Source organism: Furipterus horrens, unplaced genomic scaffold, assembly GCF_987537825.1.
Source record: "Furipterus horrens unplaced genomic scaffold, mFurHor1.1.pri manual_scaffold_7, whole genome shotgun sequence".
NCBI lineage: Eukaryota > Metazoa > Chordata > Mammalia > Chiroptera > Furipteridae > Furipterus > Furipterus horrens.
Window position 1 is genome coordinate 8,117,689 of NW_028327177.1, and position 13,081 is coordinate 8,130,769.

Sequence of the window (13,081 nt, forward strand, 5' to 3'; positions counted from 1 at the left end):
AAAGCCTTTGGAGCTTATAGGGTGTCTCAGAAGAGATGCAAGGCTAGAGTTGGCCCGTGGGTCATAGTTTGCTGACCCTGTACTAGTCTTTTCTCCCTTCCTGGGGCTGTGTCCCCAGGACTGCGGAGGCTAAGTCCACCCTTTGAGAATTCCTCATCTTCAGAGCTTCGTAAGTGGTGACCAAGGGCACAGACTCTGGAGTTCGACAGACTCGGCTCCCATCTTGGTTTTGCCCCCTGCTCACGGAGTGACCTTGGACAAGTTGCTTCACATCTCTGAGCTTTGGTTTGCTCCCCATAAACTAGAAATCACAAGAGTGGTGTCTGCTTGCTCAGAGTGAAGGGAAGGGGACGTGGACAACCCTCTTTAGTGGGAGAAGTGTCAGAGAATATGTGGCTATCTTTCATCCATCACCAGAACGTACCTGGACAGGTGGCAGGGACATCCAGCACCTCGGTCCTCTATACTCTGCACTCAGCTAATTGCTGGAGCCAAAACACTCAATAAAATGACACATGGCTCTTTTCCTCAGGGGATGGACAGTCTGCTGGAGTATGAAAATAGCCAATTATAATAAATAGGTTTAAGTTTCAGGTAGTATGAAGGCAAAAGTGGAGAGGGCTCCAAACTTCCTTCGCATGTAAAAAGAATACCTCTCTCCAACTGCCCCAAAGACCAGAGAGAAGCAACTTCTGGGGGCTGAGCGGGGGCCGATGTGGGACCCGCGCCAGGGTGGGGCTGTTTGCCGCAGGGGCGCGGGCCCAGGATGTGTGCTTGGAGGTGTGTCTGTGTGTCTCCGGTGGGTAATTTGTGGGCGTGTGTCTGTGTGATGACAGATGATGGGCGGCTCTGATGTAACAAGAGAACTGTTTGCATCTGTGACTTGAAACACAGAACTTTAGGGCTGTCAGGGTCTTGCAGATGGTCTGGTCTGGATCCTGGTCCGCTTTTCTTTTCATAGGTGACTAAGAGGAGGGCCAGTCCCAAGCCACTCAGCTAGCTGGTCTCCTGACTCCTCGCCCTAACTCACTGCACAGCCAAGGCCAGCCAGGTGCTGGTGAACTCCGCAGCTGAGTTCAGACGATGCTTGCTGGCCCCGCCTGGTCTTGGGTTGACAGAGGAAGGTGGGGTGAGGCCTTGGAAAGACAAAAGCGCATGTTTATGGCAAAGAACTAGGCACGGTGCCAGGCACCATTTTCTGTAAGGGTTGGTTGAATCTGAACCTACATTTGGTTTATGTTTCATTGAAAGCAAATTCAGAAACTGCCATTTAAGACTTTTGACTTACATTACAGTTCTTACATTTCCATTTCCATGAATAAGATCCCCAATGTTTAAATCACATAAACTAGAGGTGTGATTTCAGGGGATGTGCCGCTGTATTCCAAAGTTTCCTTAATGTGTTTAAGTTACGAGTTGGTTTATGAAAATCTTGGAGGAGTTTCAGAAGCTAGAAAGGACCTTTGTCCAGGATCAGGTTTGTTATGTCAAGAGAGGCATGCAGGCTTTTGACTGGGGGGCTTTTGGTGACAGTTCTGTAGGTCCAGGCACAAGGCATGATGCTTAGCGATGTCCTGGCCCCTTCTTGCCCCAACCTGGCATGCAGCAGGGACAGGACCTTCTCAGCCAAGGTCAGGTTCTCTGCCTGGCATGATCCTGTCTCAGTCCCACAGTGTGGGAACCTCATCTCTCAGACTAGGTGGTGCCAAGTGTGAACCCTTGCTACGTGCCTGGCAGAGGTTGGCTGGAGCTTGCATCCAGCATTGCCACCTCTGGGCTCGCCCTGAAAACAGCCACGTCCAAGAGGTTATTAAGCTGCTTTGAGAACGCATTCTTTAAAAAGCACCGTGACTATATGAGCTACGTATGATCAGTGTTGAAAAAAATGAAAACAAAACATACAGATAATCTAATAGAAGATAAAAACTACACCATTCAAAGAAGACTACTTCTAAGTTTTTAAAATGTGTTCTTCCAGACGTCTCCCTACATGTGGTGTGAACGTATTTTTTAAAGGAAATTGAGATCCTGCTGTGTAGCCCCGTGAAACGGAGCAAGTGGTATAGCCTTCCTGACCTTTACTTGTCCCCCCCCCGCCCCCCACAATCCAACAGGAGTGAGGATATCCAAAGGACTGTTCTACCTCCTCAGAACCTGTCCCCATGCTGTGGGAAGGTCAGAGCTATGATGCTCCGTGGACTGTCCTGCCTGAGCCGCGCCTTGGAATTATCCCAGGCTAAGCACCAGCCGCAGGAGCAAAAACTCCGTAAGTGATTCCCGTCCCCAGCCACCTGCGTCACCCTTCGCTGGTGGACTCATCCCAAATACGACCCCACGGCACGGTGGGGCAGAGACAAGCCACCTCCCCGGTGCCCTGCCGGAACTCCTGCCTGGCAGGGACAGGAGCATTAAGGACACGGGTGTGGTTTGTTTTGCAGCCGTGCCTGGGATAGCAAGTGACTGCCTGTGAGGGACACCCTCACCTGTGCGTGGGCCCTGCCCCTCCCCCTGTGGCCTGGCCAGCTTCCTCCCTTCCCTGGCCCCTCTCTCCTGCTCACTCCTACTCAGCCTCCTCTCAGGGAAAACACCCTTCTCCTGACGCCACCATTGCGGCGAGCTACGTATCCTTCCCTCACTTACCGTTAGCAATTCCATTAAGAAAAATGTTTCTTATAAGAGTTTATTTGCACCAAAACGATGACACCTGCCGGGGAGCAAGACCTCAAATGCTCCCTCAATTCCATTCTTTCAAGTGCTTCCGTATGTCCCACCTTAACCCCGGTCCATTGTGGCTCGTGCTATGGGACGTTCATCCTCAAGGTCATCAGAAGACTCCACCCAAAGGCCACTTCCTTCCTCTTGGTCCCTCCCAGCTCCCTGACATTCTCCTCTTCCTGGGCTTCCAGGTTCCCTGGTCTCCTCCTTCCTTCCCCATGGTCTTTAGCAGCTCCCTTCTGTTCTCGGTTTCCACATTATCCCTGGATGCTGTCCTTGTCCCATGTTTGTGGGTGCGATTCTCGAGTCCACACCTCCAATAAGGAACTTCCTTTAGAGCTCTGCATCCAAACTTTAATCTGCCCACCAGACATCTCCAGGTATCTCAATGCTTCAAACTTCTCTCTCATAACTTTTGGGTGCTTTTCATGGCAGTCCTGGGTCTTCAGTGGAGTCAAACAGACCTGGGCTCAAATCACAAGTCGGCCACTGGATAGATGGATGTTGTCAAGAGGGTGACCTCACTTCTCTGAGCCTCACCTTTCCTTCTGCCACATGGAGAACATGATGTCCTTACTTCATAAAAAATATGAGGTGGCAGTTTTTCAAAATGTTAATTTCATTATGAATAGCCATCTAAAAATAACATAATCTTTTCTGGTTTAATACATGCTCATTTTAGAACACATGGGAAGTTCTGGAAAGTATTGTGTCATTCAAGGCTAAGTCTCACTAACATGCACGTGCATTCATTCCCCTTGTATTTTTGTACTGTGTGTGTGTTTTCAGAAAACGGAGTCTGTCAATGTCTTCGCTGTTTTCCCAGCCTGTCAAGGTGGCAGGTGGCACGTCACCCATTCCCCTGCCTCTGTCTCATCCCCTGACCCAGGAAGTCTCTAAGTTCTGCTAACTGTAGCCCTGGATTTCTTGCAGATGCAATGTCCCTTCTTCGGCATAATCACTTTCATAAGTTCCCCGAGGTTGCAGTCTTTGGGCTTTATTCTGAAGTCCATACGGCCACTTTCCTCAGATCACAATGCTGATGTGCCAGCCCATGCGAGGAGCACCCCCGTGGCTGTCCTTTGTCCTGATGTCCAGCCCGGCACCTTCTGAAAGGTGCTCTCTCACCTGAGCGCACTCCAGCCACGGTCCCCAGAAATGCAGGGCTGGCCAAGTCTGGGCCTTTGTTCTGTCTGCCTCTCTTGTTCGCTCTGTTCGGTTGGCCTGGAAACCGCCTTTTCGTCCATCATGTGTGATTCCAACACCAGCTGCTGTAGGGGGCCTACCGGTTGCTGTGAACCCCATCGCCTTGTGTACTTCTCCCTCTGAGAACCCCACCCCCCAACCCTCTGCTCCCAGCCTGGTTAGAGCCCTGACCATGTGATTTGATAGGCATCATGTGGTTTGCTCTTCGTGAATTCCTTATAAGAATTACATCTCCAGCGCTTGTGTCTGGAGCTGCTCAGTCAGTGTCTGCTGACCAAATAGATTGGGAGACATTGTGGTGCTCTAAAGAGAGCAAAGCACTCCATGGAAGGACACCAGAATTGGTGACCCGGTTCCTCCACTGTTCTACCTGCACGGCTTTAAGCAAAGGGCACTTCTGAGCCTTGTGGGTGTTTGCGGTTGGTTTTTTCAAACAGAGTTGTTGAGATGCTCCAGTGAGATCATAGAAAGGGAAGTGCTTTGGAAAATAAAAATAAAACAACATACAGGCGTTCTTCATCTGGTTACGATGAACTGAAACATAAGTAGCAGGTGAAGGTCACTCTGGTCTTGCCTGATGAGCATGGTCTGTATGTGGGGTCTTTCTTGGTAGAGGGTGGGAAGTCCCGGGTCTAATGCCAGGAGCTGGGTGCCTTCCAGAAATCCCTCCTCCCAGTTTCCTTCTGGGTCAGGTGAGGATATTCCTGGCCGCTCCCACCTCACCGAATTTGTTGTGAGGCCCAGATGAGTGCATGCATGTTAAACATCCATTGTGATGAAAATGTCTGGAAAAGGCGCTGGAGCCAGGCAAATGCACGGGGTTTCTTCTGGATTGCCTGGCACCGTCCCGGGAGGCCCGTGTTCTTGGTTCTTGCCTGGGATCTCCTGTTCCCAACCTCCTCTGAGTCTCATTTGATCGAGACCATGTCTTCTTGCTGCAAACCAAGCTTCAGGCTAGTTCTGCTTTTGATTTTATCCCATTGCTGAGGTGGCTGGACATCAAGTCTCGCCTCCCCGAGAAGCTTCTGAGGAATTAACATCTCCCCCAAATCCAGAAGGGGAAAAGCCCGTCTTTCCCACTCACTGTTGTTCCCTGGGATCGAATGCAGGGAAGCTTCCTCCCGCCTCCCGGACGAGGCAAGCTCCCTGCAACTCTAGTGCCCTTGCTCATCACCTTGGTAATCTCGTCACAGTTATTGTGACACAGTGTTTGTTCGCTATCAGTCTCCCTCGGGATCGTAGCTGGTTCTCTGTTGTTTGTTTCCCTTCGGCCTAGCCCAGTGCCGTGCCCACGGAGAATGGCAACAGAGATCTGTAGAGCCATCAGCCCAGGGCAAGCGCAGCAAGGGCACGTAGTAGGGTTCGCAGCCCCTCGCTTTTCTGTCCTTCTGAGGCTCTGCTGCACACCGTCTGTACCACCCACAGCCTCGCAGACACACCACGCACTCGGAAACTGGCCTCCTGCACCCAGTCCTGTGCTTGCTTTGCGGTTGGCTGGGGAGGTGGGCACATAAAATGACAAGCGAGACGACAGCAGAGCCCTCGTGTTTAAGGGTTTTGCTGTCTGACTCTGCAAGAAACGACGCATTGTGGGGAGTACCCACCTCAGGCAGATACGGCTTAAACTTTGGACCTTTGGCACTGCTACTCATCATTCATCTTTGGGACCTTCGGAACTTACACAGCCTCCCCAAGCCTCAGTGTCCACATGACTGGAAATGGGATGAAAGGGCCAGGTGTCTGGGTGGGTGCGGCATGGAGCGCCATGGGGGAAAGGCGGGAACCACCCCAGTGCAGGTGGAGGGAAGGTTTCCCCAGTCGTCTCTCAAAGCCTCCTCCTGTCTCCATCAGTCCGTGGGTGCTCCACTCCTCCCTGATGCTCCGTGTGCACCCGTGAGCGTGGCAGGGAGAAATCACTGTGCGTGAGCCTCACAGAGATGAGTTTGTTGGCACTGGCCGCTTTATACAGGTAACTTGACAGAACTTCCAAAAGTCTCCTGGGGTTTAATGACCCGCCCTTGGGTAATGCAGGCCTCCATCAATTGGCATCTTTGGGACTGTCCCTTGCTGCCTCACCAGCCACCCGTGGCTCAGAATGCCAACTCAAGTCTCTGCTGCGGTCCCAGCATGGAGATTGAAGGAGCGTTTTGGCATTTAAGGAGTAGAATTACTACTCTGGAGAGGCTGGGGCCAGGGCCCTGAAGGAATGCAGAGAAGACAGCCCCACCATGATTAAATATTCATTGAACAGTCACGCCATTAGTATCAGAAAGTGACAGTGATGCCCCATAAAATAAAACAGATGCCAAGGCTCCAGGAGGTACCCAGGGAATCTTACTTCCCTCCCGTCCTTGGTCCCCATTCCTTTCATCAGCGGAATATATTTCTCCCTGAGCTAAAATATTCTTGCTGTCTGAAGCAACTTTTCCAAAGGCTAACTTCTGACTTTTCAAATTATTTCCAAGTAACAGCTGCACGCTCTTTGGGTCCCAATGAGCTGAGTTCACAGTGTGCGGAGATTGGACGATGTTTCCTGTGAGCAGAGGGCCTGGGCTGGACCAGATTGCACAGCGTGGCTTCCATGCTGCTACTGACCCTCGTGCAAACCTCCCCCTTGCTAAGGACATGGATGGTCTCCCACGTGACATGGCATTCCTCTGTCCTCTTCCAAGTTCTGCGCTTTCGGATTTGTCCCAAAAGTTTGGGAATTCTCTCTTCTGTAGCTTCTGGGAGTACTTCTATCCGGTTCTTCCTCCAGCTCTCTGCGAAGAAGATACACCGGTGGCAGATACCAGTGCCAGGGTCTGGCTCTGCTCCCCACGTAGATAGAGAGCCTGCCGGGCTTCCTGTGTCACGTCGGAGGCTTTGGGATTGTTTTCACCGTTGGCTTGGTGAATCCACTTGCATGTTCTGGCCCACTCTGTAACCAGCACTCCCATAGTTAGATAATAAATCCTCCTCCCGAGCCTAATGCAGGGCTCTCCCTTGGTGTGAGCCCTCGTACATGATTTAAAAAAAAAGTGTTTCTGCTGCTCACCTCCTTCAAGCAGGAAAGTGGGCTTGGCTGACTGAAGAGCAGGTTCCTCGTGGGGAGAAGCTGATGCTGGGGCTCTTAGGGTTGGCGCAGGAGTAGCTGGAAGGGGACACTGATGAGGAAGTGGGACTTCCCCCTCTCCCAATACACTCGCTCGAAGGCTCAGGCAGAGTTGGGAGTGACTTTCCTTTTCCACAACCCCTGAGTGGGGCGAGGTCAGGAAAGAGGACCCGGGATGTTGGTTTTCCTGTGTTTTAACCACATAGCCAGGGGAACGGCAGCATTCAAAGGCTGCAGAGTTTGGGGCAAGGGCTTCTGCCCTGGGATGCTTTGATTCATTTTCTCTACTGACATCCACAAAGGACCTGATGGACTTTTCAGGGCTTCATTCATCAAACACAAATGATAGGACAGTTGACAGGAATTTACTGCTCACTGTTTGTCAGACATATGTCACCTCCTCAAGTCCTGACGGCAGCCCTACGGGGTAGATACTCTCATGAGACCACCTTACAGAGGAGGAAACTGAGGCTCAGAGGGTTAACTTCCCCAGGGTGACGGAGTTACGAGATGATGAAGCTGGGATTCAGACACTTTTTTTTTTTTTTTATTTTGCAGTTCTCAGGGAAAAGATGACCAAAAAATTGGAGGTACAGATCTAACCCACAGACCTTATAGAGAGAATAAGTGCTTTTAGCTTCATTTTACAAATGGTGAAACTGAGTATTTTATGGCCAGATCGTGTTGAGTGGTGGTGGTGGTGTTTCATTTAAGAAATTCCCACTTGACCGCCGAACACTGTTAGACAGAAAAGACGTACACATATTTGGAGCTAACAGTCATGGAAGTGGGGTTGCTTTTCGGCCCCTTCCTCTGCTTATCTTTCTCCCAAGTGCTAAAAACAGGTGAGATGAAATAGTAAATTACTTTATAAGAAAAGAGCTGATATTTATAAGAATATTGCAGCTTAGGGTCAAAAGGTCATCCATCTGAACCTCGTTGTCCGGCTCCTGACGTTCTGTTTATTTCAGTCTTATATTTAGTCTGATGGATTTAATTGGCTTCAGGATTCTTAAAGGACCCACTGAGCATTTTGGACTGCTCACACTATGCCACCATCTTCGGAGTAGAATTCTCTAAATTCAAGACAACTTGGCACTTTTAAATTTTTCAGGAGCTCTGTGGGGCAGTCAGTCCCATCTCTAAATGACCCATGATATTAGAGCTCTGTAATTATTATTTAATAAGGAATGATTGGATACATCTCAAAGCCTGGCTATAAGGGTGAAAACAATTAAACGTTGTAGAGATGGGCAAAAGCTGTGGTCACGCTAACCCAGAAAATGTGAGAGCCCACTGTGTGTAACGTTTATATTCTTAAAAGCTCCTTCCCCTCATTTCTAATCTCTTTATGCCTTCATTTGTCTTTCTCAGATTCTACCAACATTTTTTGACTTCTTTTCCTGCTAAATGTAGACATAAGAATAAAACCTCACCATTTCTATGCATCAGTAGAATTATTTTTTGAGTAGTATTAGCCTAGTATTACCCTAGCTTTATTAAAAATGTTGGAACAGAGTTACCTGCTCAGATAACCCAAATTAATAATTAATAATAACAACAACAATAATAATAATGGCTACCATCTGTATTGTTGAAAGTATGTTATCTCTTTCTATATATAGGAACTTAAATTAAATCTCATAATGACTCTGAGATAGGAATTGTTATTTATTTGTTCAAAGTTATGTGACTAGTAAGTGGCAAAACAGGGATTTGAACCCTAGCAACAAACACCTCCCCTCACCTTTTCTAAGGCTGGATTGTTATACTCACAGGGATCCTTCATAGTCAGTTACCAATCGGAGCCTGCACCACTTTTTTCTTTTTGTCACAAAGTATATGTTGTCAAGCACACAGTATAAAATGTTTCCAAATTAGAGTTCTTCCCTGTTCTTTCTCTGACAGCCGGGCGTCAACACTCCCCAGTTCCAGGAATAGCTCTTGGAAAGTTCTTGTAGCAATTGCAAAAGAATTCTTTCCCTCCCTCTTCCACTGGCTGGTTTCCAAGCCTTAGGTTATGGGTTTGGGAGTCCAAACAGTGTGAACCTGAGGGCTAAAACGACTTAGAGTCACAAAGGAAGGCTACTCTTGGGCAGCCGGACCCAGAAAGGAGCAAAGTCATGCTGTCTCTACCCTTCTGGGTTTGCCTCCTACAGAGATGGTACAGGTACTGAACGCATCTTCCCCCCAAATCGCAGACAAACTGCTTGTAAAAAGTTGGCAATGTTATTCAAAGTAGAAACTCAAATCTTTATGTCTGGGTGCTGCATACAGAAAACTCTCTGAGCTTTAAAGGTAGGCAGACACGATCTTTTCTCATAACTGCGTTCTTACCAACTATGCTAACTTAGGGCAGTTATGTAACCCCTCGGGGCCTCAGTTTTCTCATCTGTAAAACAGTACGCTTAGCTTTCTTATGGGGTCATTTAGATGGTACGTCAGATGACATCTATTAGGCACCCATCTGGAAGCCTGGCGCCCCTCTCTCTGATGAGCATCACATCCTCATTCCTTCTACACTCAGATCAATAGCTTTCCTCTACTACTTGGGATACTTTCCCAGCTGAAACTGGCTCATGTGGAGAAGAGACTAATCTACACAGGTTGGACCCCTCTACTCCTATAGGCATTCCTTCTGTGCCTCGGAGTGTAGGGACGTCTGGGAAGGCTGGTGTCACCTCAGGCACAATGGCTTTATTCTCTGCGGTAGGCATATGGAAGGGAAATAGAAAAAGAGTTTTTAAAAAACTTGGCAGGAAATGGATGTTGTGGAAATGATGCAAATTGTGTAAATAAGTGATTGCTGTGCTTCCCCCTTTGATGGGGAGTTGTGTCTCATGACACATGTGTCATCGTTGGAATCATCTTGCGTGCTGACACCATGCTCACGCTGCTGAACAGAACAGTGTTGCCCAATAGGAACACAATAAGGGCCACACACACAATTCTAGATTTTCTAGTAGCCTCATGTAAAAATAAGTAAAAAGAAAAGATGAAATTAACTTTCATAATGTATTTAACTCAATATATTAAAAATATTATCAATGCAACTGGTAATCAATTCAAAAATTATTGATGTGACATTTGACGTACTTTAAAAAATACTGTCTTTACTTCCGGCCAAGATGGAGGCCTAGACAGACATGCTGTGTCTCCCTCCACAACTAAGAAGGAATACAACTACCTCAAAACTAGAGACAACCAGAAGTTCCAGAAAACTGAGCTGCACGCAAGTCCAACAAACAAAGATATAAAGAACAAATACTCATCGAGCAGGTAGGAGGGGCGGAGCCGGGGTGGAGAGTACACAGTGTGGTGGCAGCGGCAGCAGCAGGCCAGTGGAAAGTTCAGTCACACGTTTTAAAAAGTCGGTAGGGACACCTGGGGAGTGTTCCCAGCACCAGACCAGACCATGTAGCTCACGGTCCTAGTCCAGGGAAAATCAAGCCTCATTGCTTTTGACTGTGCAAACCAGTGGGGGTTGGGGTGGAGAAATAAACTGCTGGTCTCTCAGCAGAATCAGCTTTTTTAAAGGGCCCCCATGGTCCTAGAACATCCGCAGACCCACCCACTCTGGGAATGATGGCCATGGCAACAGCTAGAGGGGTGCCAGTCCCATATGGAAGTGGGAGAAGTGCCTGGAAAAGGGGCGAGAGCTGAGCAGGCTACATTGTTCCCTCTCAGACCCCTCCCCCACATACAGCGCCATGACATGGTGAAACAGGTCGCTCTGTACTGACGAATCCCTAAGGCTCTGCCCCTTACAACGTAACAGGAGCAACAGCTCTACCTAATACACAAAGACAAACAAACACAGGAGCCTATCAAGATGAGGAGACAGAGAAGTATGGCCCAAAAGAGGGGACGAATCAAAGTTCCAGTGGGAGAACTAAGTAACAAGGAGATAGCCAACCTAACAGAGACAGAGTTCAAAACAGTGGTGATAACGATGCTCACAGGCTTGACAGATATGCTTAAGTATGGCAAATGCATAAGGGAAGAAGTGAAGGCTATGCTAACTGAAATGAAGGAAAATCCACACAAGACCAATGGTGAAGGGAAGGAAACTTGGGTTTAACTCAATGATTTGGAACATAAGGAAGAAAAAAATAATCAATCAGTATAGAATGAGGAAACAAGAATTTAAAAAAATGAGGAGAGGCTTAGGAACCTCTGGGACAACTTTAAACGTGCCAACATCTAAACCATAGAGGTGCCAGAAGAAGAGGAAGAGCAAGAAATTGAAAACATATGAGAAAACAATGAAGAAAAACTCCCCAAATTTGTTGAAGGAAATAGACATACAAGACCAGGAAGCACAGAGAGTCCTAAACAAGCTAGACCCAAAAAGGACCACACCAAGACACATCATTATTAAAATGCCAAAGGTGAAAGATAAAGAGAGAATCTTAAAAGCAGCAAGAGAAAAGCAGAGAGTTACCTACAAAGGGGTGCCTATAAGACTCTTAGATGACTTCTCAAAAGAAACTTTGCAGGCAAGAAGGGACTGGCAAGAAATATTCAAGGTGATGAAAAGCAAGGACTTACAACCAAGACTACTCTATCCATCATAGCTATCACTTAGAATGGAAGGGGAGAAGAAGTGCTTCCCAGACAAGGTAAAGCTAAAGGAGCTCATCATCACCAAGCTATTATTATATGAAATGTAAAGGGACTTACTTAATAAAAAGAAGATCAAAATTATGAACATTAAAATGACAACAAACTCACAACTATCAACAACTGAATCTAAAAAATAAAAACAAAATCCAACTAAGCAAGCCAGAATAGGAAGAGAATCATAGGTATGGTGGTCATTTGGAGGGTTATCAGCTGGGAGGGGGAAAGGGGAGAAATGGGGAAATGCTGCAGGGACTAAGAAGCATAGTTGGTTGGTACAAAATAGACAGGGGGAAGTTAAGAATAATATAGGAAAGGGTGAAGCCAAAGAAATGATATGCATGAACCATGGACATGAACTAAGGGGGGGTGGGATTGCTGGAGGGAAGGGGAGTACTGGGCAGAGGGGAGCAAAGAGGAAAAAAAATTGGAACTACTGTAACAACACAATCAATAAAATATGCTTAAAAAATACTGTCTTCAAAATATGGTGTGTGTTTTATAGCACACCTCAGATTCAGCCAGTTGCATTTCAAGTGCTCATAACCACATCATGTGGCCAATGGCCAGTGACTCCTTGCTTGAAGAGTGGAGAGCTTCATGGTGAGTTTCTTACAAGCAGAGATTTGTCTTTTTTCCCTTCTTTGTAGCTCCCCTCTATTCATCTTTGTATTTATGCCGGCCCAGTATTCAATACTTTCGTTGCATGGATTTGAGTTCCATTTTCATACCTTTGCACAAGCCAGCTTACCTCCTTCTACTTCTCTTGCCACTGATTAACTGAGTCACACTCTCTTCATTTCTTGAAGGTCCCCCATATGCTCCCTCCTGTTGCCCTGAACCACTAGTTCACACTTTCAGATGGCTGGAATCAGTAAGAACTTGTTCACGGGGCACTAGATAATGATTCAGCTTGATGCTGGTGTGCCTTCCGGGTCTCCTGGCAGCCTGCCTTTGGTCCTGGGCAACCCGCTTAATGAGCAGACACTGAGGGGTTGGAACCAGTTCAAAGGAGGGTGGTAGAGAGTGATAAAAAGTTGCAGGAGTTGCATTTATGTCAGGAGTTTGAGAAAGATGGGCCTGGTGAGTCTACAGAGACGGCTGAGCCAGGTCAGGTGTTCAGACTGTAGCAGACACACGAAAGGACAGGCCGAGGAGGACAGGGACCAGTTACTCTCATTAGCCAAGAAACAAGGCCTTGGTCTCTGGCAGTACCATTGAGATTAGGAAGAAGACAAAATTCAGTTGTTCTGTGGTCAAGATGGAAGAGGAGGGCTGTGGCATCCAGCACACCTCTGTCCAAACTCTACTCCATCCAAGTTCACACTCTGTGGCCTTGAGTGAATTACTTTAATGGTTCTTCTGGGCCATCTTTAAAATGGGAATAAAGTTTTAATGTTAAAGGCTATCATGAGTGTGATAGATGACACAGAGTATTTATAG